Genomic DNA, 27,687 nt, shown 5'->3' on the forward strand with positions numbered 1-27,687 from the left:
CTGGCGTGGGCTCCACCAGCTCCGGGGAAGTGCTCCACTCCCTGGCCCTGATGTGGGGGAGCGGAGCACTTCTCCAGAGCTGGCAGAGTCCATGCCAGGCTCACGCCCCCACCTCTTCTGGTGCGCAGCCTTGAAAAGGCTATGCGTGGCCACACTTTTAGTTGTGCACAGCCACGCACGCACGCACCTGAGAGGGAACCTTGGTGACATGTCACCATGGGTGCCAGACCATAATGGGGGCTCAGGTAGCCCACCTGTGCAGCAGTATATAGCACTGCTGCAGCCTGGGTCCTGGGACGTGAGGATGACATCCAGTTGCTACATAAAGGGTATGGACTTGCAGGCACTCCCCAACCAGTAGTTTTTGTCGGTGATGGTGACCCAATGTGACTGCAAGGTCTTGAACTTCATGCAGTACTTCCATGCTGATTGGCCGTGCCCACACTCCCACATTTGGCTTGACAGCCCCTCATACACATGCGCATTGGAGTGCCCACCCTATGTGTACTGCCTCTGCACCTCCACTTTACCTCACAGCACCATAAGGTCACCAGTCTCCTCCATCAACAAGCTTGGACCCTGGGAGGCAGCATGTGGATCCTGTAATGGCTTACTGAGCCTCCATGTGCCTGTCCCAGTGCTGCTGGGCCTGGGCAGCTGCCTGCAGTGCCCAGCACAGGGGAACAGAATGGGACTGGCAGCCATGCAGAGAAGCAATGCCTCACAGCACCTGCAGGGTCCAGACAGGCTGCTGGGGTTGCCTGTGGCCAGCTGGTTCCAGTGGCCAGGAGTTGGCTGCAGCTGGGCCTGGGTGCTAGTAGGCCTGACAGTACTGTGCAGGGCTGGACAGTGTGGCCCTGGCAGCTATGCAACACTGTGGTGCCAGGGAGTGGCACTGGGGTATAGGCAGGTTGTACAGGAGGAGCCAGTGGCCAGAAGTCACGCCAGGGCTCCAGACTGCCTGCAGGCTTTTAAGGGACCAGAACTGGGGCTGCCATGGAGCTGGCCCATCCCTGGGACCCTGGGGCTAGCCTGAGGTTGGCCCCCTTTTGGCAGAGCTGACTAGGAGTAAATTGCTCCCAGTTGGTGCTACACATGTATTATTGAGCAATAACTACTTGTGAGTAAATTTGCTACTTGCATATTCAGGTAGCAAATTTACTTGTGAGTAGTGTAGTTTATTGAGCTGTAAGTGTGTGCATATGTAGAAGTACACACTTACTGTGCAATAAATTGCTATACTGCACAGTAAAATGTCTTGTGTAGATGCACCCTGTGTTCACCTCCTAGGGAGCTGGCTACACTGACAGTGGACCTCCAGGAGCCATGGCAGTGGGGACTGAGCAGCAGCAACATTAAGTCTTTGCCTTATGTTTGAAGGCCAGTGTAGAGATAGTTGAAGTAGCTCCAAGTAAACTAACCCAAGATCCAGAAGCAGTCTAGCCTTGGCAGTCTTAAGTTTATTTAAAATTATTTTGGATTATGCTACATTGTATCACAATGTGCAGCGTAGACCTATACAATGTCACTTGCAATGTTTAAAGTGCTACAGCAAGGTGTCTGTAGTCTGAATGCTGTCAGGCCAGGTAGACAGGAAATTTCCAACTGTGTTTTATATGTTTGGCAAATCTGTAACACCATAAAGAAAACAGAATTGAAAGAACTTTTGCTGCAAAGGGAAGCACTTGCTTCCCAAGAAAAGCCCATTCAAATGTATCTTATTTGTGGTGTGTGTCTGGTAGAAGTTTGCTTGCTGCACCTTTGACAAGGAGGGTGAAGGGGCTCATAAGAATACATTCTGCAGCACTTCCGCAGAGATTTGTATGTAGGCAGAATGCCTATAGTCACTGCCCGTGGTGAGAGGTGCCTTCCTCTTAATCCCAACTCCAAACATAGCAATATCACTGTAGTTCTTTGGGGCTAAATTGCAGTGCAGCTCCCACACTTCTTCAGAGAGGATTTCATCCCTTTTACTACAGAGTGGGTGTGTCTATACGTGCTCTTACATGCACCTAAACTTAATGCGCATTCGCCTAATCCGCATTAAGATGATTGTCTATACATGTACATGCTAAGGCACATTAATGTGGTATGTGGACCAACTTGGGATTACAGTTAGTTTCAAGTCTGTTGACATACACAGCATTATTGCACCTTAGCACATCTACATTTGAATTAAGGAGCTCTAGCAATTCATGCATAAATTTGATACCTGCTTTCTCAGGTATCAAATTTAGGTGTGAATAGCCTAAGATGGCCATTTTTAAGGTGCATTAAGGGTGTAGATCTGCACCCTTAATGTGCCTTAAAAATGGCTAATGAACCTTAAATTGGCAAATGTAGACACACCCAATTTGTAGAATTATAGAACAGTGCTTGAAGGACCTGTCGTTGGAATTTCAGGCAGTCATACAGTCTAACTGTGGGCTCAGGGCAGGAGCATCCCTCTCTAAACCATCCCAGATAAATGTTTGTCTAACCTGTACTTAGGAATTTCCAGTCATAGAGCTTCCACAGCCCCTCTAGATACTTGGGTCAGTGTTTCACAACCCTCACCTTTATAAAGGCCTTCCTAAAATGTAACCTAAACTTTCCTTAGTGCAATTTCAGCCTATTACTTTTGGTTCTCTTCCTTGTGGACACAGTACAGTTGATCACCATCTTCTCTAGGGCACCTCTTTTTTGTACTGGAAGGCTGTTATCAAAAAGCTTCTAAATGTTCTTTTTTCCAGACTTAAATACTCCCAGTTCCTCCAACCTCTTCTCACAGATCATGTTTTATAGACCTGCAATCATTTTGGTTACTCTTTTCTGGACTCTGGACTCTTTCCAACTGGTCCGCATTTTTCTTGCAGTGCATTGCCCAAAAACTGAACACATAACTCAAAGTGCAGCTTCACCAGTGCTGAACAAAATAGAAGAGTGGCTTCCTGTGGCATGCATACGACACTCAATATGCTATTGCAAAATTTAGAACTCTTCGTTCCAGAACGATACCTTTCATTAGACCAACTGAGAAATTACAAAAAAAAAAATTTTTTTTTTTTTGCAATTTCTCAGTTGGTCTAATAAAAGGTATCATTTTGGAACCAAGAATTCTGGATTTTTGCATTTCTTTTTGTCTCAGACAAACACGGCTACTTCATACATCCCTCAACATGCTATTAGCCTTTTTTGCAACAATAGGACACTGTTGACTCATGCCAGCTACAACCTCCTATGACTCCCAGTCATTTCTGCAGTACTGCAGCCTAGCCAGTCTTTCCCTATTTTGCATTTTTGTAGTTGCCTGTGTCTAAGTGCAAACTACTATATTTATTCTAATTGACTTTCATCCAATTTATTTCAGACTGTTTTTTTCCAGTTTATCAAGGTCATTTGAAATCCTAGTCCTGTCCTCTGAAGTGTCTGCTACTCCACCCAACTTGGTGTCCTCCAAATAAGCATACATGATTTTCCTAGAAATTATTGTTCATTTTCAGAGGTATGAATATATCATGCTGTGTCCCAGCTGACCTCTTTAGGCAATGGATTCAAGCCTGAATCACATCAGAATGGGTTTGCAAAAGGTTTTCATTTTAATATGAAATAAAAATGTTCATCTCCATGGGCTAGGTAGCTTGTCACATGCCCTGTGGCTCATCACTTGCTCAGCCTGCAGATACCTCCAGGAGTTCCCTCATTACTGAAGCTGGTTGCATTTGTTTAAGGTTAGCTGCGTGATATGTCAAATGGTTTCCTGCTGCTCTGCCAGTGATTTGTGAGGCCAAAAATTCTGGGTGTCAGCACATCACAGAAGTAGTTAAACTTGGATACATCAAAAACTAAGCTTAAAAAACTCCCTGGCCAGAGTAATTTTTTTCATAATGGACACAAAGAATATATGCTCATACTATTTTTTAATGCATCTCATTGTTTAGTCCCTGATTTTAAAGGAAAAAGAGGTGTTTTTTTAGTTGCTATTTCACATCTTGCTTAAAAGCAAGTTATAAACAAGCCCATTTAAATATTTGCATAAAGTGGATCCTCACAGCTCTATATATTTACCTGAGTTGAGACCCCTTCTGTTTAGACAAGATCTGACTCTTCCCAAGGTTTGTTTTGGAGTCCTGGTCACTGCAAGAAGTGTTCTCTATTTCCATACTGTAAGGCCACAATTCCTCAATCAGATCCATAATGTTTAGATGACTGCTCTGCTCTGATCAATCATACATGGTTGTTCTGATATAACCAGGGCCATTCCTCTAGCAAACAGAGCTTTTTCCTTAACATTCAGTGTAGACACACTTAAAAAATAGAAAGAGGTCTTAGCTATATTACTGGAGTTCTTATAAGGCACAAGCAGAGGCGTAACTAGCAAGGTTTGTGTTGGGGGAGGGAAAACATGCAGGAACGTGTTGCTGAGCACAGGAGGGGAAGGGGTGCCAAGGGCTAGGAGTGAGAGGAGACTTTCCAGCTTTGGGGACTGCTACTGCCACAAAGGCTAGGGATAGAAATTAGATGTAAACTGGTATAAGTGATTAGAAGCTGGTTCAAAGCTGTAACACAACAGAAGTTCAGTGCACATAAACTACTTTCAAAATGGCTGAAACTGGTTTAAGGTAAACCTGGATGGATGTAGTATCAGACTTGACTGATTTAGGTTAAATCAGTTTATTGAACTTGCATCCCAGCTCCCTTCTGGATTAATAGTTTTATAGTTTCTAGGGTTGGAAGGGACCTGAATAGATTGTCAAGTCTGACTCCCTGCCCTGGGCAGGAACGAGTGCTGGGATCATAATATCCCAGCCAGATATCTATCCAACCTCCTCTTGAGGACCCCCCAAGGTAGGAGAGAGTACCTCCCTTGGAGCCCATTCCATAGCCTGGCAGCCCTAACCATAAAGTAGTGCCTCCTGATATCAAGTCTGAACCTGCTCTCAATCAATTTGTGGCTGTTATTCCTTGTTATCCCAGGTGGTGCCCGGGGGAACAGAGCCTCAGCTATTTTCTACTGGTCCCCCCTGTTGAGTTTATAGATGGCCACCAGATCCCCTCTCAGTCTTCTCTTGTGGAGGCTGAATAGATTCAGGCCCTTTAGTCTATCTTCGTAGGGCCTGGCTTGCTGTCCCCTGACCATGGGAGTGGCTCTGCTCTGGACCCTCTCAAGGTTAGCCACATCTTTCTTGAAGTGCAGCACCCAGAACTGGATGCAGTACTCAACTCACAGTTCTCCAGAATCCCAGGATGCTTTGCACTTCTCCCACTCCTTCACAGGGTGGGCAGGCTAGCCTTGACCCATGCTGTCTGCTCCAGCCAGCCAGGGAGTCATGCTCTAGTGCCCCTTGACTACTGGCCTGGGCCACAGCAGGATGTGGCTGCATTTCTGAAATAAAAAGTGAATGTCTGTTCACTTGCTTACCTGTTCAATCTATGCAGCTTAAACTAACTTGCGAAGATTGAATCAATTCAGCCTTGGGATTTTTGACTGTCTGTACTTAGTGGTCTGTTAGCCCCAGTTGTTGTGCTACAGCAGCGATTTTGTGGCTATGCAACCCAAGTTTTGCTAGTGGGTACAAGCAATAGAATCTGAGGGGAATGGCAAAGATTACTGCATGGCCCTTTCTAAAGACAGCTGCAGCAAAGAGGGACCATTAATCTGACAGTGCCTGGTAAAAGGAGTGATTAAAACTCCAGGCAGCTGTTTTGGAAATTAATTGATGAAGGCCTACTCAAGCAAATACATAAACATGCTTTCATCAGAGCTTTGCTTTACTGAAACCTAAATTTTGAGGAGGTTCCTGTCCTTCAGCTTAGGCTTTATAATGTTGGTTTAGTAACTTTTTGCTTTGTCAATCTGCGTTCTCCATTGAATTGGAATTGTTCAGCCTACTTCTGTACTACTTACATAGGCAAAATGTCCACTTCCACTGAAGTATTATTTGAAGGACATAGCTTTTATGCATTCCTAGTGCTACAACAGGGAGCATTTGCATAGCTGAAGGGTCCCTGAGACCTTCGCCACCAGTTCTGTTTTCTGTGAAATAATGTTCACTTTCTCCTGTTGGCATATGAGAACTTGATCTTCATGACAGCAGAAGAAACTGTACCATTTTTTTTTTTTTGACTGATGAACAATGAGGGCTAGTATTGCGGACAGAGTGCAGCCAATAGGTTGTCAGCTTGTTGGTGTATAATTAAAATGGGAATATGTTATGAAAAGTTTTGAAAGTAGAAACAAGTGGCTTGTGCAGCATTATTTTAAGTAGACTTAAGGAGAGCCATTATATTGGCACTTCTCAAGATCAGAGAAGAGCACGTTGCAATAGCCATGAGATGGTGAGAGCCTGCACAAGTTTTAGCTCCACAGACTGAGAATAGTCCAAACCTTAGACATGAAGAAAGAAGAAGCAAAATGTAGATCTCCATGATATATGTGGGTCTGGAGGGATTATGGAAATCAAAAGGGCCTTAACCACAGTAGGGGAAGAATAACAGTGTTGTCAAGAGTATCTAAGACAGGAGAGAGGGGACATTTGTGAGAAAAATGGTCAAGGACTTAATTTTGTGTTGATTGAAGGCTGGATGCCTAGAAGATACTGCAAAGAGAGCTGAGAGTTTGGTTTGGGTGGAAGGAGGCATGTCTAGTATAAAAAGATAGGTTGTGGGCCATCAGCAGAGCCATGGTAGCAAAAGCTATGTTTTTTTAAAGGAAAAAAACCATTATTTGTGTACTGTGATGTGTAGGGATCTCCACTTACCAGGGGAGTTGTTCTATGGAAATGAGATAGTGCTGAGTGGGTGCATCTACATGTGCAAATGCTGATGGGTGCTGATGGGTGGGTTTACTCCAGAGTAATTTATGGGTGAGTTTACTCCAGAATAATTTACTCTAGAGTAAACCCACCCTGGGCAGGCATCTACGTGTGCACCCATTTGGGAGCAGATTTGCTGCTCACGGCAGCAGTCTGCTCTCACCCCCTCAGCTCTTGCACTAGCCCTCTGCAGCAGCCAGAAGGAGCTGGAGGCTCTGGCCAAAACTGCCTGCAACTGAGGGCCATCTTTAAAAGGCAGCCCCACACACTGCTACCTGGCCACCTGCTTTCCTGGCCTGGAGCAGCATGCAGAGCACTGTGTGAGTATTCTGCGGCTCTGTTGCCAGAGCCTGTGCCCACCATGCCAGGGCTGCTCTACTCCCAGGTCCCAGGAGTGATGCCCAGCACCCCAGGCTTCTGCTAGCCACCCTGATTGCCCTGTTGCCCCGGCACGGTGACTGCTGGCCTGGTCCAGGCCAGTCTCAGCCCTGGGAGCTTCCCCCACCTCCCCACCTTGTGGGACGGCTGTCTGCCCAGGCTCAAAATGCTGTCTTAGGCCTCCTACCACTGCACTGCTGCCTCCCACTCCCTGTGCTGCCACCTGGCACCTGAACACCATCACTGGGACCATCCATGACCTCCTCAGGCTCCAGCTCCACTGCCTATGGGCCTGCCCAGTCAGCCTGAAATGGAGGCTGCAGGTAGGTTACCTGGACAGCTGGCCCTGGATCCCCTCCCCACCATGCACCCCAGCACCACTCTCACTGTGGACAGTTCTCAGGAAAGCACTTTATTCCCCTCTGAAAATACAGACCCCCACTCCCTTCCCTCCACCACAAGAGAGCCCTTCTCCACTCCCTTCACCACACCAGATCCTGTCCACCCCATCCCTCCTCCCTACAGAGCCCCTCCACCACTCACCCCCTCCACCACCTCTTCCCCTTGCAAACCCTGTCCAGTGTGTGCTGTTTGTGCCCTCCCGGGGTGGGGGTCATTGGGCACCTCAGGGGTAGAACCTGGGGACAGATGCCCAGCATCCCAGCCTCTGGATGCACCCCTGTGGGTAAGCATGCCACGGTGAGGCTGGTGGGCAGGGTGTTTGCCCAGGGGCAATGACGGCCACTGCTATGCTGGTGTGGGAGGCTCCCCATCCTGCAGCCAGCAGGCTGGGCTAGCAGGGCCCATGCACCATCCTGGCCCTTCTGCAGGCAGTCCCTGCTCTGGGCCTGCATGAAGCTGGGGTGAGCGGCAGAGCTAAGCCCAGAGGCAGGGGGTGACTGGGTGGTGGGGGCCCCAGGACAGCGGTGGGGGCCGGGCAGGGGCTCCTGGCTGGTGAAGGTGTTGTTGCACCTCAGCCCAGGCCCACATGGGGGCTTGTACCTGGGACACAGGCTGTTGCCAGGGGGGGACAAGGCTATGGCCAGTGGCTGGGCAGCGGGTGGCAAGAAGGTGACCACCAGGGCCGGGAGGGTATCCAGTACCTGAAGTCCTCCTCCAGGGGCTTCACTGCCCTGATCACCAGGGCAGCTTGCTGCTCCTGGGCCTCCAGGTACCCCTCCTCCAGGGCCAGAAACCTGTCCCAGAGCTCTTGGTCTGCCTGGCCCCTCTGCTTGGCCCTCTCCTCCTTGTGTATATTGCACTCCTGATTGTGGGTGATGTCTTCCACTTGCCAAGCCCGTGAGTCCACTAGGTGCTCCTCAGCCACCATGACTACCTAGTCCAGCAGGTGAGTCTGATCCTGGATCCTGCATTGCTGGAGCTGGCACACACACAGGGTGCCAGCCAAGACTGGTGGTGACCCTAAAGGTGCATCCAAGCTGCCAACTGGTGCCTCACCTCTCTGTGCAGCTGCATGACCATCAGAGCCAGGAGAAAGAAGCTGTCTCTGAGAGTTTGCCACATTTATGAGATACAGTGCTCCATACCAGGAGGCTGTGCACTGCCCAGCCTCAGATTAGGGGTCCTGTATGCATGGGTGACCAGAGACCATGGAAAGTTGCCCCCTGTCTCCACTCACTCCACATTGGCAGGTGGGCCACTGGGTGCTGGCCACAGGTATCCTGTCTTGCCTATCCCCTTCCAAGGCCGGGACAGGCCTAGCTCCTGGCAGTGCCTGCTGCCGTGGCTCTATAGCCATTCCCCTCACTTCTCCTGTAGGCTGGCCTGTTTCCTGTGCTGCTGCCAAGCCCACAGGAGCTGGGATTGGGGGTGAGGGACTCCCAGCTGACTGGGATGTGGAGCTGTTGGCACCCCCCCTCCCCCCCAGGGACCTCTCTGGGGAAGCACCGTAGGGCCAGCCCCTCCTCCCTCCACTCCCCCCCACCCCGTGCTAGCTCTGCACCCTGAGCATGCCTCTGCTGAGAGTGTCCCTGGCATGCCATGAGGAACTGTTTGCACAGACTGTGGGGTGCCCACTATGCCTCCCTGCTTTTGATCACCATGGTGCCGCAGGTGCACCTGCAAACCTGGTATAGGACTCTGAGCTTTGATGATTCAGAAGGCAAGCCTGCCCTGCCCCGAAACCTCTGCCACTACCTGGAGGGCTACCTGTGACTGCATTACATGTCCCTGCCCCCTATAGCCAAGGACAACATTGCCACTGGTATCACTACATTCCTCCGTATATGAGAGGCCCCTGCCTGCCTAGCTGCAGTGGCACCAGCTGCTTCTTAAAAGTTTTGAACTGTCTCCCACCTCCCTGCCTGCTGTGTGGGGGGGAGGAACCTGGGGCCAAGGGAGTGCAGTCAGGCCAGGCAGGGAGAGACAGGGGCAAAGCCAGAGCTCAGGCTGGGAGATAAGGGTCTCCCAGCCCAAGCCCCATGACCATGGAGCTTAGGCTGGGACATAAACATCTCCCAGCAGCAGCCCCACAGTCATGGAGCCAGCACTGGGAGGTCTCTGCTGGGAGGTGCTAGAGACCTTGTTCTCCTTCCAGCTCCATGTGCCGGGGTGGGGACAATGTCCCCCTGCCTTAACAGGAGGCAACTTCCAGTCTCCTTGTGATCACAACTGTGATTGGAGAGTGGAGGCTGGGAGCTTGTTCCCAGCCCCCACTTCGCAATCAGAGAGTTGGGGCTGGGAACAGGCTCCCCAGCCCTCACTCCGGGATTGCGACTGTGATTGTGGAGCAGGGCCTGGGAGCTCCTTGCATGGGGACAGTTCCCAACCTAGCCTGGAGCTGGCTGGGACCTGCCCCTGACTAGGACAGTTCCCAGCCAGCTCCAGGCTACATGAGGAAGCACTTACAGCCTGAAGGTGGCTGAGGACTCTACTGTTTTGAACAGCCCCCAGCCAGCTCCAGGCTGCATATGCAGACTTCCCCGTGCAGCCCAAATGGGAACTGTCCCAGTCAGGGGCAGGTCCCAATCCCAAGCCTCAATTGGGTGATCAAAGCATGGGGCTTGGAAGGAGTTGCAGGGGTTGGGTAGGTCCCAGCCCCCTGCCCTGATCTGTCTCCTGGCCCAGTGCTCCCTGCCAGCCCCTGGGCTAGCAGCCAGGGGGAGCCTGGAGCTTTCCCTGGTGGCAGCAGCAGCCCATTGCAGGGCTGCAGGGAACTAGGTGTAAATCTGCTCCCTAATTCCTGCATGTGTATGCACCTACCCAAAAAGTCTTACTCTGGAGTTGCTTACTGCACAGTAAATCTAAGCTGGAGTAAATGCATGTGTAGATGCCTACTGAGAGAGAGACAATGAGAGAATTCTATGGAAACACTGCAAATATGGTTTGTTTTAATGGGCTTTATATATGTCTTTAAATATATATAGTTTTATGTTATATCTAATTCGATTCAGTTCCTAACATTAACTCTATTTAACCACATATTTTAAGAGCTGGGTTCCACTTCATCTGATGAAGCTTTGGATTCCAAGTAAGAATGTACTGCATAGCAGACACCCTCCTAGGCCATTCAATACCGGTAGAAAATCACAGGGAGAATAGAAACATAGAGCTGAAAGAGACCAGGAAAGGGCATGTAGTCCCCTTTGTACCAAATATATCTGCAGTATCCCCAACAAATGTTTGATTTCCGAAAGAGAAGACTTGTGTTAAAGGATTTATAAATGAACCCTAATCTTTCATGCTTCTCTTTAAATACTGATGTTTCATTATTTTGCCTTTTGTCTAAGAAGATATTTAATCTCCCAGCCTTAAAACAGTAGCTCAGAAAAATAATCGGTTCAGAAGGAAAAAAATGTTGATACACTCTGGCCTTTCAATATTTAATGAGATTCTATAAATAATTTTCCTTTTCACATTACCAATTTGGAGATAAACAATCTTAAATAAGTTAAAATGGCCAATGAGATGTTATTTCTTCCCTGTTCTACACAAGTAAATATAAACAAACAAAAAGTTACCAAGAATGAAAAAATGACTGAGACATCTGAAAATTTAGGTGACTGTAATATAGCTGCAATGCTGTATTTAAACACTGCTGAATATTTACAATGCAGTTATTGAACATGCTCTTATGCTAATAATTTTTTCTGAACATGTTTTTAATCAAAGGCAGGGGTTTTCTCCTTATAACAGAAGAAAATGAATATTTAAAGTATGTAGCTTTAAAGTATTACTGAGCTACATGAAGTTATTACATATGGACTTATCTGGATCACTGTAAGTCCCCTTCTTGTTTTAAAAATAGAATAATCAAGAAATTCTCCTATGACCACAGTGAGGAGTGTTTCAGTACCTCAGTTAAACATTTTTTTTCCTTGGGACTTTATCTTTGTTTGTCTTTTGGGACCCTCACAGAACTAAAAGTTAAGAAAATGTCCCTTTGTGAGAATCAACAGAAAAAATAATTTGACAAAAAGATGAACTGCAATTATGGGGCAAAAGGCAATCCTTAAAATAACTTTTATTTAGTTATAAAAACTAATTCTAAAACATCTGATCCATTGCCAGAGTGCGTGCATGTGCACATGTTATCATGACATGATGGAAGAACCCTGGACCAAGACCCCCAGTTCAGCTAGATGAGTTAACCATGTGAGATTTTCCATTGAACTCACATGCTTCATATTCGCAAGCTAAAAGGCCAGACCCTGGAAACTGCAACATTCTAGGGGTGTCCAATTCATATAGCCCTAGGCCTTATCTGGCTAGACTGGCTGCATACATGGCACAGGGGGCTGACCTGGGGTGTGTTCTGCATACGGTGCACCACTGAACCAGCTCCGTGCACCGGCTCTGGCACACATGGACAGCCTGAGGCCCTATCCAGCCCCAGAGCCAGCATACACAGTCGATTTGGCTGGGTGACACACATAGTGTGTGCCCTGGACTGCACCCCCGTTCTGCATGCAGCACCTGTGGCACCAGGCTCAGCCTGAGCACCACACCAGCTCCTCAAACCGCATGGGCACATGGGGTTGATTCAAGACCTATAGACAGCTCTATGGGCTGGATCTGGCCTACTAGCCCATTGTCTGACACCTCTGCTATACTCCATTAATTCCCTGTACCTTTTCAAGATCTGGATATAGCTCACCTATAACTCTGTAGTAAGAGAGACAGGAAGTGAACATAAAAAATGATACTCTCTAAGCATGAAGGAACAAGTGCCTAGGGTGTGTATGTGTGACTATTCCACCTTGTTCAAGTTCCTGAAAATACATTAATGAATCTGCTTTTTGAGTATGCCAGCACCTGACCTTTAATATTCATCCTTAATATTGGTCTAAAAAAAATGGCAGGGAGGAGGAGGAGGACCCACCTGCCTTTTGCATTAACTGTTTTCTTTCAGGCATGTACTCTATGGGTGCATCCAAACAAGCATGCACATGCCTGTTGTGGTGTCTCAAAGTAGGCTGAGATGCTGCAAGAGGCATGCTAGGAACAAAAAAATGTTCCCCTTGCACAAAAATGTTCCCCATGCTGCATATTTGATACCAGGCTGCATATTTTATACCCACTCTAAATTTAATACTGGAAATCCCGGTATCAAAAAAAATATATGCCTGAAAAAAGCAGCACAGGGCACGCTTCTGGAGCATGTCGTAAAGCAACCAGAGGCTGGGTCCTCAAGAGATGCTCTGGCACCTAGCCAGAGAGTCTCTATGGCTGCCCTATGCCCTGCTGCTCCAGCTTGCTGCCTCAGCATACTGGGGCAAACAGGAGTGGGGCAAGGCTGCAGCAGTGGATTGGACTGGGCACTGTCCCAGGTAAGGAGGGACATGGAGGTTGGGGGTCTGTGGGGGTGGGGGGACTGTGTCGGGGTGGGAAGGACTACTTGGAAGGGGTGGATCCCCTGTCCATCCTGCACAGCCCACAGCTCCCCCTGCAGCAGCAGCAGGGCACATGCAGGCAGGAGCTGACAGGGCCTAGCCTGGGGGCATGCGGCTTCTGCCTGCAGTGCTGGAAGCCCCAGGTGACAACAGGAGCTGGCCTGGTTCTGTCCAAGGGCACATGGGCTAAGCCAGGTTGTTGCCACATGGAGCTGCCAGTCTAAGGTGGCCCCCACACCACCAGGGGTCTCTGTCAGAAGTGAACATCGGCACCCAGATGGCTGCTGCTGCTGAGGGAGGGCTGTGGCCTATGCGGGGAGGCTGTGGGCTGTGTGGGATGGGCAGGCAGAAGACCCATCCCTCCTGAGCAGTCCTCCCTACTCCCATAGTTCCCCCTACCCCCGTGCAGTCCTCCCATACCTACAAACTCCCCCACAATCCACCCACAAGCCATCCCCACAAACCCCCCACCCACAAACTCCGTACCACCCCAAACCCCCACACAACATGGTGTAGAGAGGCTGGCTGGGGCATGAGGGTGCTAGGTAGGGCTAGCTGTCAGGCAGCCTCTGCACTGTAACACCTTCATGCACAAGCCTGCCCGATTCATCTACACATACTTTTCAGTGCATGTAACTACTCTGCTGTTGGACAGTACTGGTCCAAGAGACAGTACTATCCTACAGTAGAGTTAATTGTTTCACTGCACCCTAATAGGGGTGCATGTGTAGATGGTGATTCTTTACTGTGAAGCTAATTAGTCAGCTCCACACTAATGCATCTTGGTCTCAGAACCTGCAGTGGGTGAAGAAGTGTTGCAATTGCAAGAGATCCTATTGTAAGAAATCCTACTACTTTTGACCATCAGTCTGGAAACATACTGTTCAGCAGGCTATAAACGCATGTGCTGCCTCATTGCTAGATGCTGGTGTTCTTCCTTTGCATCATATGCAGGTAGGGAACTATCTAGATTACAACCTGATTCTTGCATCAGTTACTGTTCTACACCTCCTTGTTAAAGCAAATAGAGTTATTTCCCTGTATGTGTGCAGTTTTAAGCTATTAAATTCCTTCCATTTGATAGGATAGGTCATCATAAGCAACAGCCAGTCAAGCCTAGGGGAAAAAGCTAGCAGCATCCATTTCAGGAAAGGCATTATTACAGCATAGCAGTAATTTGTCATAGAAATGGGATAACAACATTAATATGCTTGGCACAAAGAAGTCTTCGCCTTCATATTGGGTTGTTTTGTATGCTGCTGATGTCCCACATAAAATCCCTTCTTAAGCTGTGAAAATCCTTATAATAGGGACATACATATGGCAGAAATGAGGGAAGGAATTTGAGAAATCCATTCATTTGTTTTCCCCTTGAAATAAGAGTGTTTTCCTAGAACCATAACCAGGGCAGAAGCAGCATTGGTTGGTGAACAATATTATACTGCTTGTATCCCACTAGAACTGTTTATACCTTATAAAGCTGTTTTGTAAGCGATTTGGATGCTCTGTTTTCACTCATGAGCACTGGGTGTCCAGATCACTTGTGCGACATGGAAAATCTCTATGTTACTGAATACAGTGATAATGTATTCAATAAATCTGCTCAACCCATGTATTTAAATAGGTGACGGAGGTCAAGAGCCTGGGCCAGATTGATAGCTAGTGTAAATTTCTGTAGCATTATTGAAGGCAGGAGAGATTTGTACCTTATAAACTTACTAAATTAGATGCATAAGCTTACATAAGCAGCAGCTTGCTTCATCAGATGCTACAAAGGGACTGAATAGAAAGCAGTGATTAGAATACAAAGGATAGAGAAGGGGGAGGAAAAAGGAGAAGCCATTGCTGGGAGAAGCAAGGTAGGTGAAAGACAGGGAAACAAAGCAGTTAAACCACTGAGGGCCATAGGGGTAATAAAAGTGAATCCAGCTAATGGACTAAAAATCCACAATTTTGGTTCAGACCATACTTAACAAAAGTCAGTCCATGGATGATTTTTTGTTTTGCGCTTTCCAGTTCAAGTAGTTTTAAATTTTGCTGTCTAAAAGCATTTACACTGAGGACAACAATTGATGTCCAGAGAAATTAAAGGATTCTGCCACAGACTTTTGTCTTTACTGGAAGCAGCAGCATGTTACTTCAGCCTGGCTTTGCAGAGTCTGTATAGATTGGACACTTCAGCAAGGCTTTTTGGTGCTTTTAGCTAAAGCTGACTGAATCAGCAATTAAATAAAAGTTCCAAAAAAGCCCCACTAAAGCACCCCATCTATAATGATGCTGCAAAGCTGGCTCCAACTAAGATGCTGCCTCTTCTGAGCATGTGGTGGGCTTGGCATGGGAGTGCACTGAGTTTAAATAAGGCCCCATTTTTGGTTTGTTTGTTTTTTAAAATTAATGTCTGCAAGCAGCCTTTGATTCAGGTTAAACAAAATTAATTGAGTTCTTTTCATTTTGATGAAAACACCAAAACATTTCCATTTTGTTTCACCCATGCATGCACCCTGTACCAGTACAGGCTGAAGACGAACTAACTAAGCAGAAGCTCTGCAGAAGAGGACCTGGGGATTACAGTGGACAATAAGCTGAATGAACCAACAGTGTGCCCTTGTTGTCAAGAAGGATAATGGCATATTGGACTGTATTAGTACGAGTGTTGCCAGAAGATCAAGGGTAGTAATTATTCTCCTCTATTCGGCACTGGTGAGGCCACATCTGGAGTCCTGTGTCCAGTTTTGGGCCCTCCGCTATAGAAGGGATATAGACAAATTGGAGAGACTACAGTGGAGGGCAACCAAAATGGTTAGAGGGCTGAGGCACATGACTTGTGAGGAGAGGCTGAGGGAACTGGCATTGGTGACACACAGAGGGTGCACATGCACCCCCTGAGATTGGCCACCGCCGCTGGTGGTGTCTGTGGGTAGTCGCCAATTGCTGCTTGCCCCCCCACCCCACCCCCAGCTAACACTGCCACAGCTGCCTGCAGGGGCTCCCTGCTCAGCCCGCCCTCACCACAGACATCGCCACAGCTGCCTGCGGGCAGTCCTCGCTCACTGCTAACACCTGCGGGCAGTCGCCGTGCCCTGCCAGCCTCAGGAGGCATGAGTCATTCACAGGAATTGATGTGACAAGTGGGACTCCTCTGACCAGTCACAATACAGGCCAACCACCTGTCTTTGAGCATGCCATCCACTTGCCACACAAGTTGACAATTAAGTTGTCAATTAGGCGGGAGGCTGCCCTTCGAATGCCCAGCTGACGTGGGTGGTACGTATACACTCCAACCTCACCTTACACGTGATCCATGCCTCACAGCTGTCACACTGTGTGATGACTCTCCAGCTCAAGGCCAGGTCAAGCTGGGCACACAGTTGGGTCTTTCACACGTTGCCCATGTGGGCCCCCCGACACACACACACTGCCGCCCCTCTCACTGCCGGCCCCTTGCACTCCACTGGGTCTCACCCGGTCTCTTTCACACCGCCCAGTCCGGGCCAGGCTGACACTGCCCTGCCCCCATGAGCAACCCTGGAGTGCCATCAAGCCTCGTGCTCCACCCTTCGGTCAGCCCTGGAGCAGTCTTTTGGGCCTCTCCTGTGACCCTCACCTGAACGGGACTGAGTGATTACTCAACCATGGGCCAGCTTCACTCACCCCACCCCTATGCTGGGGCCTAGGGTCTTCCACCCTGACAGGTTCAGGTGCTTCTTCACCTAAGCATGCCTGACCTCTGGAACAGGGTCCCCAGAGAGGTTGTGAAATCTCCATCTTTGTAGGTTTTTAAGCCCTGGGTAGACAAAGCCTGAGATGATCTAGTTGAGGCCGGTCCTGCTTTGAACAGAGGTTGAACTAGATGACCTCCTGAGGTCCCTTCAAACCCTAATTTTCTATGGTTTTTGTTTGCCTAATTGTTTTGGTCCAGTCACAGTACTTCTCCTCAGATTACCTTCCTCTGAGAAATAATTTTGAAAATTCCTGACACCCGGTACAAAGATAAAAAATCTTTTGCCTCAGTATTTTTATGAGCCCAAGAGATAGAACGTCTGTGATGGATGATTTATTATGTCTCCAGACAGTAGGAGAAGGCTAACAGAGACAAGAAAATAACCCCAAACCTGACCTCCATGTTGTGACAGTATTTTAACAAGGGGCTCCCCAGAGCGCCCTTTAGCACCTCCTTGCTAATTTGTACCTAGCAGAGAAAAGATATAAATCCAGTAGTGAGAAAGGCAAAACCATCCTCAGGGCAAACAGTTAAAACTCACATGCATATTCTCCATTCTGCTCATATTACTGACCTTGTAGCACTTCAGTCAAGTATATGGACAAATAAATCTGAGCGCTGCTGCTATTTGTTATGCTCCTAGCAACAAAAAATGCAAAATAGTCCTGAGAGAGAAAGATTATCTCATTTTTCTGTAATTTGGGTGACTTCTACCCTTAATACTCAGAGAGAGTACAATTGATTTACTTATGGTACATGGGTTTGCAATGGAGACTGAATTTTGGAGCTGCTCAAGCCCATTAAGATGCTGCAACCTATTGTAAATGAAGCTGTTGAGGTTAGCAGTCAATTCATCTTGCTGTCCCTTTAAAGTTGAGAGAGGTGGGATTGGGAGGGCAAATGGAGTTTGAGTGGCAGTCGATATTCCCTTCTACCTCCTGAACCAATCAATCTGTAACTGGGTTGACAGAAAGTGGACTGCATGACAGTGAAGGAAGGAAAGGTGCAAAGGAGAGTGTGCTGGGGTGGCTTGGAGAGAATTTTTAGTGGTAAAACAGTATCCAGAAGGCTGCCTTCAGATACATTAAGGCCAGTGACTGGAGGCAAGGCTGAGGAAAGTGGGAAGGCCATGATGCTGGTAGAGAGGGTTATGAAAGAGGTTGCGAGACTAATTTTCAGTTCCTTCTACTCTTTGTGCGCAGCTCTTCTAATACAGGAGAACCACAATACAACCTTAAAAAGAAATATGTTGGTTGCACTCGAGCAAATCTTCTAGGACTGGTGTAATCTCATACTGGTCGCAGCCCCAGTCTACAGCATGTCTAGGGAAAGGGGTGGTTGGAGGGCTGCTGGGTAAATTCCTACTGTCAAAACAGCCTGTCTGACGGGGTCACAGTTGTTTGTACAGATGGTATGATGTGCTTTGGTTACCAGACAGGCCCTGCAGATCCATTTCAGATTGTATAAAAGAGGTATAAGTCATTGCCTCTGTTGTCACCTCTAGGGCCAAATCAATACTATGGGCCTGAATGCCTTGTCTTAAAACCGTGTATTAGTCTAAGTGCTGTCATTGGTCCCAATGTGGGTTTCACCTCTGCTCACTGAGATCTATTTCTGTTTCCCATGTGAGTACAGCAGAGTCAGCCTTAGGGGTAGGTGACATGGGCGCCTGCCCAGGGTGACACGGAGAGGGGGTGCCAAATGCACAGACACACCCACACACACATGTGAAGCAGCCCGTGCTCACAGCAGCACTCTCCCCCTGCCCTGCCCCAAGTGATCTCCACCCCAGGCAGGAGTGCTATCCAACCCAGCCTGCCACCCCTGTCTGCATCAGCTGCTCAGGAGGAGTGGGGCCAGGCACGTGTGGGTGGCATGGCACCCGCTCCAGTCTGCCCACCTTGCTCCTGCCTGCAGCAACACCACTGCCTGGGGTTGGGTGCCAAAATACAAATTCACCTAGGGCCCCATTTTCCCTAATGCCAGCTCTGAGTACCAGCAACTATGAAAGGCAATATATGAACTTCCAGGAGACTTTATTATTGTCTACTGTAGAACCACCACCTCCTGCCCTGCCTCTTGGAGACAGCTGCCAGGTAGAGGTAGAGGCAGGACAGCAAAACTTTCCATGATGGTTAGAGAGAGATCCTGTGGCTTTTGTCTTTGTTTTTGATGTGGTATCTAGCATCTGTTGCATGATTTGCCAAGTGTTTTGTCTTACGTACTTTGTTCTGTTCCAGTCTGTGCTTCATGATGTCTCTGAAAGCAAGTGAGCTTTCTTGTTAGCCCATGTACTGGAGTGCTCTTCAGCCACAGGGCTCAAACCCCTGGCTTTAGGGATCCACTTTTATTTTGGGGAGGGGTAGGAAGAGAAAGACCCTATTTAAAACAATTCAATTTATGAGCCATATACTTTTCCCTTATCACAGGAAGTTCAAGAGGCTTCTCCCTGCAGCCCTAATACCTGATAGATCTTTGACCTATTTCTTCCTACTCTGCTACTGGATGGATTACATTCAAGATGTCACTTACCTAGGAGCTGTGCCTGAACTGGATTTGTAAGACATGTATCTGAACTGAGCTTTTTTCTTTTCATCCAGAGACTCCTGTACCTCACAGATATTGAGCCCTGGCTGGCTGTTAGGAGGAGCAGGTGGTCTTCAAGCAATTCCCTGAGCCTTGGCTTCACAGCATGAGCTGGAAGGCAAAGTAATCAGTCATGGGTGGGGCTAGGCTAGACTCCACTTGAAGGGACAGCCACCTGTTGACATGTTTCCAGTGGAGCAGTAAAACTGCCTTACCCTGAAAGAAGCACGAAGGAATACACTCCTGCAAATGCTGCCTCTTTCCCTTTGGGGTGAATCTCCATGAGGTAGGTCCTGTTACCTCTAGGCCAGTAGGTGGGTGAATTAAGTGGTATGAGTTACCATTATGTCATTTAGAAATAAATAATTCTCAGTAGAAATGAACTTCTAAGCCTTAACAGATCTGCTTGTGATAGGAGGAGCATCAGGCATTCAGCAGACTATAGAATCTCCTTTTTAGATGACTGTGAGAAGAGGGTGGATAGGCATCTGTCTGAGATGGTTTAAGAAGAGAAAATCCTATATCTGTGCAGGGAGTTGGACTAAGTGACCATTTAGATTCCTCTCAAGCCTGTGATCCTAGACAAGCTGAGTGCTTGTAAAGCCTACCCCCCATGCAGATCCTGAGAAGTATGCAGTCTATTTGGAATCTTGGTTGTTACGGGGCAACCAGTGATGGTGCAGATACCAATCTCCATCTGAAAAGAACAAACACAAATACCCTTCAAAGAAATTCTTGAGACAGTCCAGCCATGCCAAGATTCAAAAATATTTCCTGTTACAAAGGCTGCATCAGATTCTGGCTATTAGTTATGGCTCATTGCCATCACTCACAATGACTTCATCCCTAAAGAGGAGTCACCAGGCAGAAATTCTTGCTGGTATCCTTTGGCACATGCACACACAGACACAGTAATCTTTTGAGTGGGAGCCTAAGTATCATCTGCAGGAGTGATGTCATTTGGAAAATTTATTATGCTTGTCAGAATCAAGGGGTGATTACTAGACAGTACTTTATTACCCATCAGCTTATGATCACTCACTTGCTTCCTGGTATAAGGAAATAGAAAAGTAAACATTTTGCATTGAATCCCAGTGTCTAATTGACTTTTCAGGGATTGTGAAGTTATCTTGGATGAAGAATAGGGTGGCCATCATAGAAGACAGTCCAGTTGTCCTCTGTCCTCTACTGATATGAAACCCAACGCCTTTATGGCAGAAAATCGGAATGTCCTCTATGACGGCCACCCTAAGAGGAACCTACGTGAAAGAAAAGAAAGAAAGAAAAAAAGTGAAACCCAATCAGAAAAGCACAGAACAATAGCTAGTGCTGTAGCATGGTGCTACATAGCCACAATCAAGGATACACAAGGTACATTCAAAATGCAGTCAAGGCCAAGACCTTCTGAATTGTTTAGTCTTCAACAGAAGTGTAACTGGAGTCCAAGAACAAAGCCACAGCTGATGTGAACTGGTGCTGTGTAATTTCCACCAGCTGAAGATCCGATGTTAGGTGCGTAATTCTTATTGAAAGTCAATGGGTTATAAGCGTCTAGCTTTGTTAAGATCCTTTGAAAATTCAGCCTCCATCATTCACTACTCCTTTGTAAGAGAACACACTTCTAAGCACCTGGTTTACATTAAAAGATGTCTAAAAAAAAATCTTAAATGGATACCAGAGGTATTTACCATGTATAATGTGCTTGTGGCACAACATTCATACTTGCTCTATGAATCACAACATAATAAAAGGAAGACCTCATCTGGTCAAGACAATAACTGCATACAGCTCAAAGCTGTTTTGTGTCAGCTAATTAATTTAATTGGTTAATAGAGAAGCGAGAGTGGAGGAAGGAAAAGGAAAGGAATCCCAGCCTGCAGCCTACTCTCCCTGCGGAAATCCCTGAAAATTCTGTCAACAGATCTGTGGCTCTGAGTCCGAACTCGTAAGTCTTCTCAAGACTCATCAGTGAGCTGCAGCAGAGATCATCCTCGAATGCAGGGATTTCTTACAATGACTGGTTAATTTAAATGAGTGTCAACTTTAAAGCAGGACATGATGCAGCTGCTGGCCATACCCAGTTGAAACCAATCGCACAACTCTGCATGGCATTAGAAAAACAACACTTGCAAGCACTGGCATCTACAGTTACAAGTGATACTTGAGTGCTGTTGTGAGTGACTCTTCCTAGCAAAGATGCTTAGGCCTGGCAGCATCAGTCATAAGACACAATTACCTCAGTCTATTTCATCTTCAGGTAGCTGTTGCGAACAGATGGCCAAATATTTATCTTCCTGTTTTCATGTATTTAGCAGAGATCTCCTTAACATTCACATTGCCTCTCAGGGTAAGCAGCTGTCTTCCCCTCCCCGCACCCTTTCCTGAGAAACATGGTCTGTCTTGGTGTTGACTAGGGTGGCCATCATAGGGGACATTCCAGTTTTCTGCTACTCTGACCTCTGGTGATACAAAACCCAACACCTTTATGTCCTCCATTTTTCTTTTACAAAGGCATCTGGTTTCATATCAATAGAGGACAACCAGGCTGTTCTCTATGATGGCCACCCTAGCAGGCCCCATCAGCAGTGAAGCTGGGCACTTCACAAATATCAGTTAATGCAGCCTCACTGCACCACTGTCAGATCTTTTATCTTTATTTTTAAACTAAGGCACAGTTTGACTGAGTGACTGAACCAAGGCCATACAAGCAGGATCAGGGCTAGAACCCAGATCTCTGGAGTGTTTGAATCCAATATCACCCTTATTCACAGCAGGGGTTTGCATGGTTGTGAACTCCTAAGCTTCAGTGCTGCCTCCCTGGGCCATTGTGCCTGTAGACCACTTCTGCAAATCTAGTCCTTATATGACAAGCAGGGAAGGGGCATTTGCTGTCCATCCCCATTTCATGAGATAACCAGCACCCCTTTGTGTGCCGTTACATAGTACATGACAGGCATACACCAGCACACACCTATGCTGGTGGCTTGTTCAAGGAAAAAAATTGAGCAGTTCTGATAGCTCCCATGTCCTGTGTCTTCTCTTCTACCCTGCTCCTGCCCCACAGCACTGATCTGAATAGAGCTGAATCTTAGCAACTTCAATCCAATGGAGAAACAGGGATATGTTTTTCATGGATACCACAAGCTGTGTCTGTCAGACTCAGGCTCAAGAGAGACACTGTGAGCAGAACGTAAGGCCCTTACAGCTCTAATCTTAAAAATTCTTATCTGCCTTATCCAACAGTTTTGATTTTGGACCTGATAGCTTCTTTACCCTATGCCACTTCTTTTCTTCCTAAATGTTCTTCAAGATTTGCTTAGTCTATTAATATGCAGGGGTGTTTTCTTGACAGGGATGTAAACTGAAACTCTAGTAGGTTTGTGTCACACCTGAGGGTCTGTCCACGCACATAAATTGCATCCATTTGCTAAATAAGTTGTTAAATCAACTTACTTATATTGGTGCATTCCCCTTGTGTAGGGCCTCATAAATCAGTTTCAGAGTGACTGATCTTGATTTCACTTAGTACCAAACTGAGTTAAAGAGAGTCCATCCACACAAGGGGGTTGCACTGATTTAACTAAATAATTTTAGAAATTGATTTAGTTAAATTGGTACAATTTTGACATATAAGCCAGGTCTCAGCTGTTGGGAATCCCAAGTAATTGCATTGACTTCAGTGGTAACTACTAGGTATTTGGTATTTCTGAAAATCAAGGCATTTACTTAATCTCCTAAATCTGTACTACAATACCTAATTTTAGGCAACCATTTTTGAAATCTTGTTTTTACAAGTTTTGTTAATTTGAGAAGCAGCTTTTTTTTACTTTTGAGTCAGAATAGTTTTGAGAGTTACAAAGGTAAAAAGGAAGGAAAAATCCATTGTTTGTTCTGGCCAGTTTAAAATGTTGCAAGAAAAGTAAAAAAAAAACAAAATAAAAACTTAGTGGTAATAAATAAATTGGTGTATCATTGTTATAGAATTAGCCGAAGTTCTCAAACAGATCACACTAACTATACTCCAAATAACAATGAGTCAGTTAATATTATTTAAGTAATATTTGAAATAAAAATTCCACAGTTTTTATAGAAGGAAAGATGCCTTTGACTTTTTACTTCTCAAGTTACAAATTCTTTCATCTGATCTGGATGTGAAATAATTGCATTTGTCATCTTTTTAAGTGCAGTGATTGCCTTTGACACATTTCTTTGAAACCTCTTATCATCATGCAGCACATTAACAATATAAATACCAGTAGGTATTTCCTGCATTGCTTATTAAGACTGCAGTAACATCTATAGGGCTCATATTGTTCAGTGCTCCATTGTGATCTGTACTAGAGACAAGATTAAATGTCAGTTCTTGTCCCAAAGACCTTATGGTTTAAACAGTTAAAAGATGAGACAAAGCTGGTGGATGAATCCAACAAGTGGGCTGTGCTGGATTTAGTCTCTTTTGAAGCTATTAAAACAAAATACAAAGGGTTTTTTTATTATTTTTCTCAACTGTGACAATATTGCTACATAATGTTACTTCACATCAAATATTTTTTTATAGAATCCTTGCTACCCACTGAAGGATTTCAGTTTTTACGTAAATACAATTTTTCTTGTTATTAATTATGGCTCAGGAATGAAACTTGTCTCTGGTTCACAAATGTTGTTTCAGGTTGCAAAGTCTGAACAATGGGTGTTTATGCAAGCTTGTTCTACAAGAATGAAGGACAAATACTTACTGACTTGACAGATCCTTCTCAGTTTAACTGGATTACAGCACATGCCGAGGCCTGTAAATGTAAGAACAGCTTATTTCTTTAGGGCTTATTTGTGCTATGTGCTAAATTTCTCCTATGAGCTTTTTGAACTTCTAGTACCTCCTGCTCACTACCCAAGCTTCATCCACCCATGACCTACAAGTGGGATTTAAATGAGGGGAAGTGCCTGAGGCAGGTATTTCTTATTCCTCCTTTAATACCCCTTCTTCTAGACTATATACACAGTTCTTGAACCAAAAATGGAATGGGGACCAAACAAAAAATATACCATTGTTGTGTTAGATCTAAGTAGAAATAAAACAACAAATCCCAGCTAGCTGAGGGCACAAACTTTTAAAGAAATCAGTGGGAAATAGGAAGGGAATGAAAAGCATAGACCCTGTCTCAGCATGAATCATGGAATCCTAGGGCTGGAAGGGGTCCATAAGAGTCATCAGCTTTATCCAGACATGCAAGCACATGCATTTCCCTGGGGACAAACAGCAGCAGTACAATATGTGCCAGTGCTACTTGTCCCTGGGGATTGCTGGTGCACGGCAAGTGGCTCCATGTGGGGTAGATGAGGGTGGGTCCAGCACCTGGGTTGGCCCAGCAGCCTTACCTGGGGTTCTGGGGGCCTCCCAGCGCTCCAGTGATGGTGATCCAGCAGTAGGGAGCCTCCCAGCAGCCAGAGTATGGCTCTGGCCAGGTAGGCTCGTTTTGGGTGGTGCATATTGCTGCTACGTGCACCACCCCTCTTTTTTTCTGCTGTGGATTTTTTTTGACACCAGCTTTTCCCGGTGTCAAAAAACACCCCCATGCTGCAAATTAGCAGTGTGGGGAACACCTGCATGTGTAGCATGTGGCACCACAGAGGGGTCTGAGGCACCATGTATTGCACCTACGTGCTTGTCTGGATGCACCCACCTAGTCCAAATCTCCAGCACAGATGCAAGATATGCTTCTCTGGACCATCCCAGACAGATGACTGTCTAGCTTCTTCATGAAAATCTCCAGCAATGGAGATACCACACCTTCCCTGATCAGCTTGTTGCATTATCTTTTGACACATAAGCACATGGTCAGTTCTGAGCACTGTAAAGTCAACTGTGCTACTCATGTGCTTAAAGTTAGGCATATACTCTGGTAACCTCTTCATGTTGATTCCAGGATCTAATAAGACAGTAGAGAGATCAAAAAAATAGTGATTTCAGAATGGAAAATCTACTTTCCTCCTTTTGAAAAGTCACAGTCTGTTTGCTTTGTCCAAATACAGGGTGCTAAATCTGCTGTATCCAAAGAGTTGTGAGAGAGGGTTGGGCTTTCCCTGCTCATCTCACTGTGGTCCCTCTGGAGAGTTATATTACAACACTTTACTTGATAGACATGGAATGAAGGAAAAATAAGCCTCAGGAGCCATATATCTCAGGAGCCACAAAAGCAGGAGGCCCAAGGGCTCTCTAGAAACTGTTTAGTTTTTTCTTAATGGGTATCTGGGTTGTGATTCGCATCCTGAATCTAGTTTCATACCTAACTGAGGCAGGGAAGCAGTATTCCCAATTCACAGACAGGAAGCTGAGGCCCAACAAGATGATACCCAAGGAACCATGAGAAGTCTATGAAAGGGGTGAAACATGAACCCACTAGTGGGATTTTCAGATGTGGGACATTCATGCTACAGAAAATCCCACCCTTTATCCCCAGAGATTGTCCAATGCTTTAACCTCAAGATCAGATTTCCCTCCAAGTTTACTGGAAAAAGATTATCTTGTTAATTAAATTAAATATAAAAGTTTATTGTGAAGCAGACATCTCAGAGCAGAAGGAATGCTTTTTATCTATTTCTTATAAACTCTTGCCTTCTCAGGAGCAGTACAGATGAGTTCTAGGGGTTTCTGCTTCTAGGCCTAGTTATAGGATGGAGTAGCCATTAGAAAGCCATACCTTAGTGATGAGTGAGAGCAGATGTAAAATGGGAGCCATGCAGGTGCCTAGAAGAGCTAGCAGTTGTCTCCATGGAGAGACAGTGCTATGCCTGTAGATTAATTTCAATATACATTATATGATTTCAATAAATAATGAACTCACTTTTTAAAATGTGAAATTACATTTATTCAGCAATGGAGAGGCCTTGTGCTAAAACCCTTAATTTGCTTTAGTTATCATAACAATTTGCTACCCATTACTGAAACAGTTCTTCTTCACCAGACAGTCTGCTATGGTGATGTCCCCCCTCCCTGCACCACACCCAATGCTACTGTGAATATTGTCATATTAGAGACATGCTGACAACCCTTGCTGTTCTGGAGTCTTGCTGCAAAGAGTTTCCCGGGGTGTGCTGAAACAGCAGGACACTTGATGTCTTGCCTTTCCAGGCACTAAAATTGTCACTGCAGCAAGCAATCAGGAAAAAAATCTTGCTGAAGAAAATAATTGCAAAACGAGATGCTGTGCACAGCGGGTACAAAATGGTGCCATTGTCTTATTAAATCATTCAGATTAGAGACTTGCTTTGATCTACACTTTTCTCATTCAGACTTTTCTAGAGGTAAGTGACAAGCAATCATTTTGGATCTACTGACTAATAACAAGTTGTGGGTTTGTCTCAGCAGGACCCAGGGTCCATCCCAAGAGCTTTAGAAGCTTTCCTGACAGACAGCGTGGAGAGCACTCTCACTTAACAGCTATTTCAGACAGCTAAATAACTGACTGCTGTCATTGTTATGTGGTAGGTTACTGCTGAGGGCAAGAGTCAGCCTCCATTTCAGAAGCTGGTGCTCTAGGCTGCTGGGTGTGGATCAGACCAGAAGTCAGCATCATTCTTCCTTCAGTCTTTTAGGTTGTTTGTTGTTTTTGTTTATTGGCTGGTGCAAACATGTCACTGAATTAGACCTGAAGTTGTAAACATGGAGCCTCAGAACTCTAGCATTACAGCATTGCTTTTTAGCCGTCAGCCCATACTCCTGAAAGATGAGATTTTGGAACAAGTTTGCAGGTACAATGAGGTGTGATAAACATGAAGAAGCCCAGTGCAGTGTTATTTGGCACACCACCGCCATGTATACATGCATGGTTCAAACCATAGGTGGACAAGATAATGTGTAAGGAGCTCAAAAGAGGCAAACAAGGGGAATTCTAGACTGCTGTTATGCAAAGAAAGAAGATAACATTTTGTGAATATATTTTCCTTCTCAGGGCACTACCTTCATCCCCCACTATCTCACAATATATGAAATTGGGTACTGATGAAGTTAGGTGTGCAATTGTAGGCTTCAGTCATTTATTAGACCATAATGAAAAGCAATGGAGGCCTCTTCCATGTTACCTCTCCTCTTATGTAATGGCGACATTGGTAAGTCAAACTAATCTTGCTCAGTAAAATACTAAAGCATTTTTACCTATAGAACAAATACACTGTGATACTGAATGCAAGTTTTTTTACTGGACCTGCCAAATTTTGCTTCTGATAATGCAAGAACTGCAAATGTTTTTTCTCTAAGAAGGGTTTAAAGTTTCAAGAAAATTGGGATTCTCAGCTATCCAGTGGTATGACCCAAAACAGCTGCATGAGATCATTAAAGCTTAACTCCACTAAACTACAG

This window comes from Crocodylus porosus, unplaced genomic scaffold, assembly GCF_001723895.1.
Source record: "Crocodylus porosus isolate Cpor-Errol unplaced genomic scaffold, CroPor_comp1, whole genome shotgun sequence".
NCBI classification, from domain to species: Eukaryota; Metazoa; Chordata; order Crocodylia; family Crocodylidae; genus Crocodylus; species Crocodylus porosus.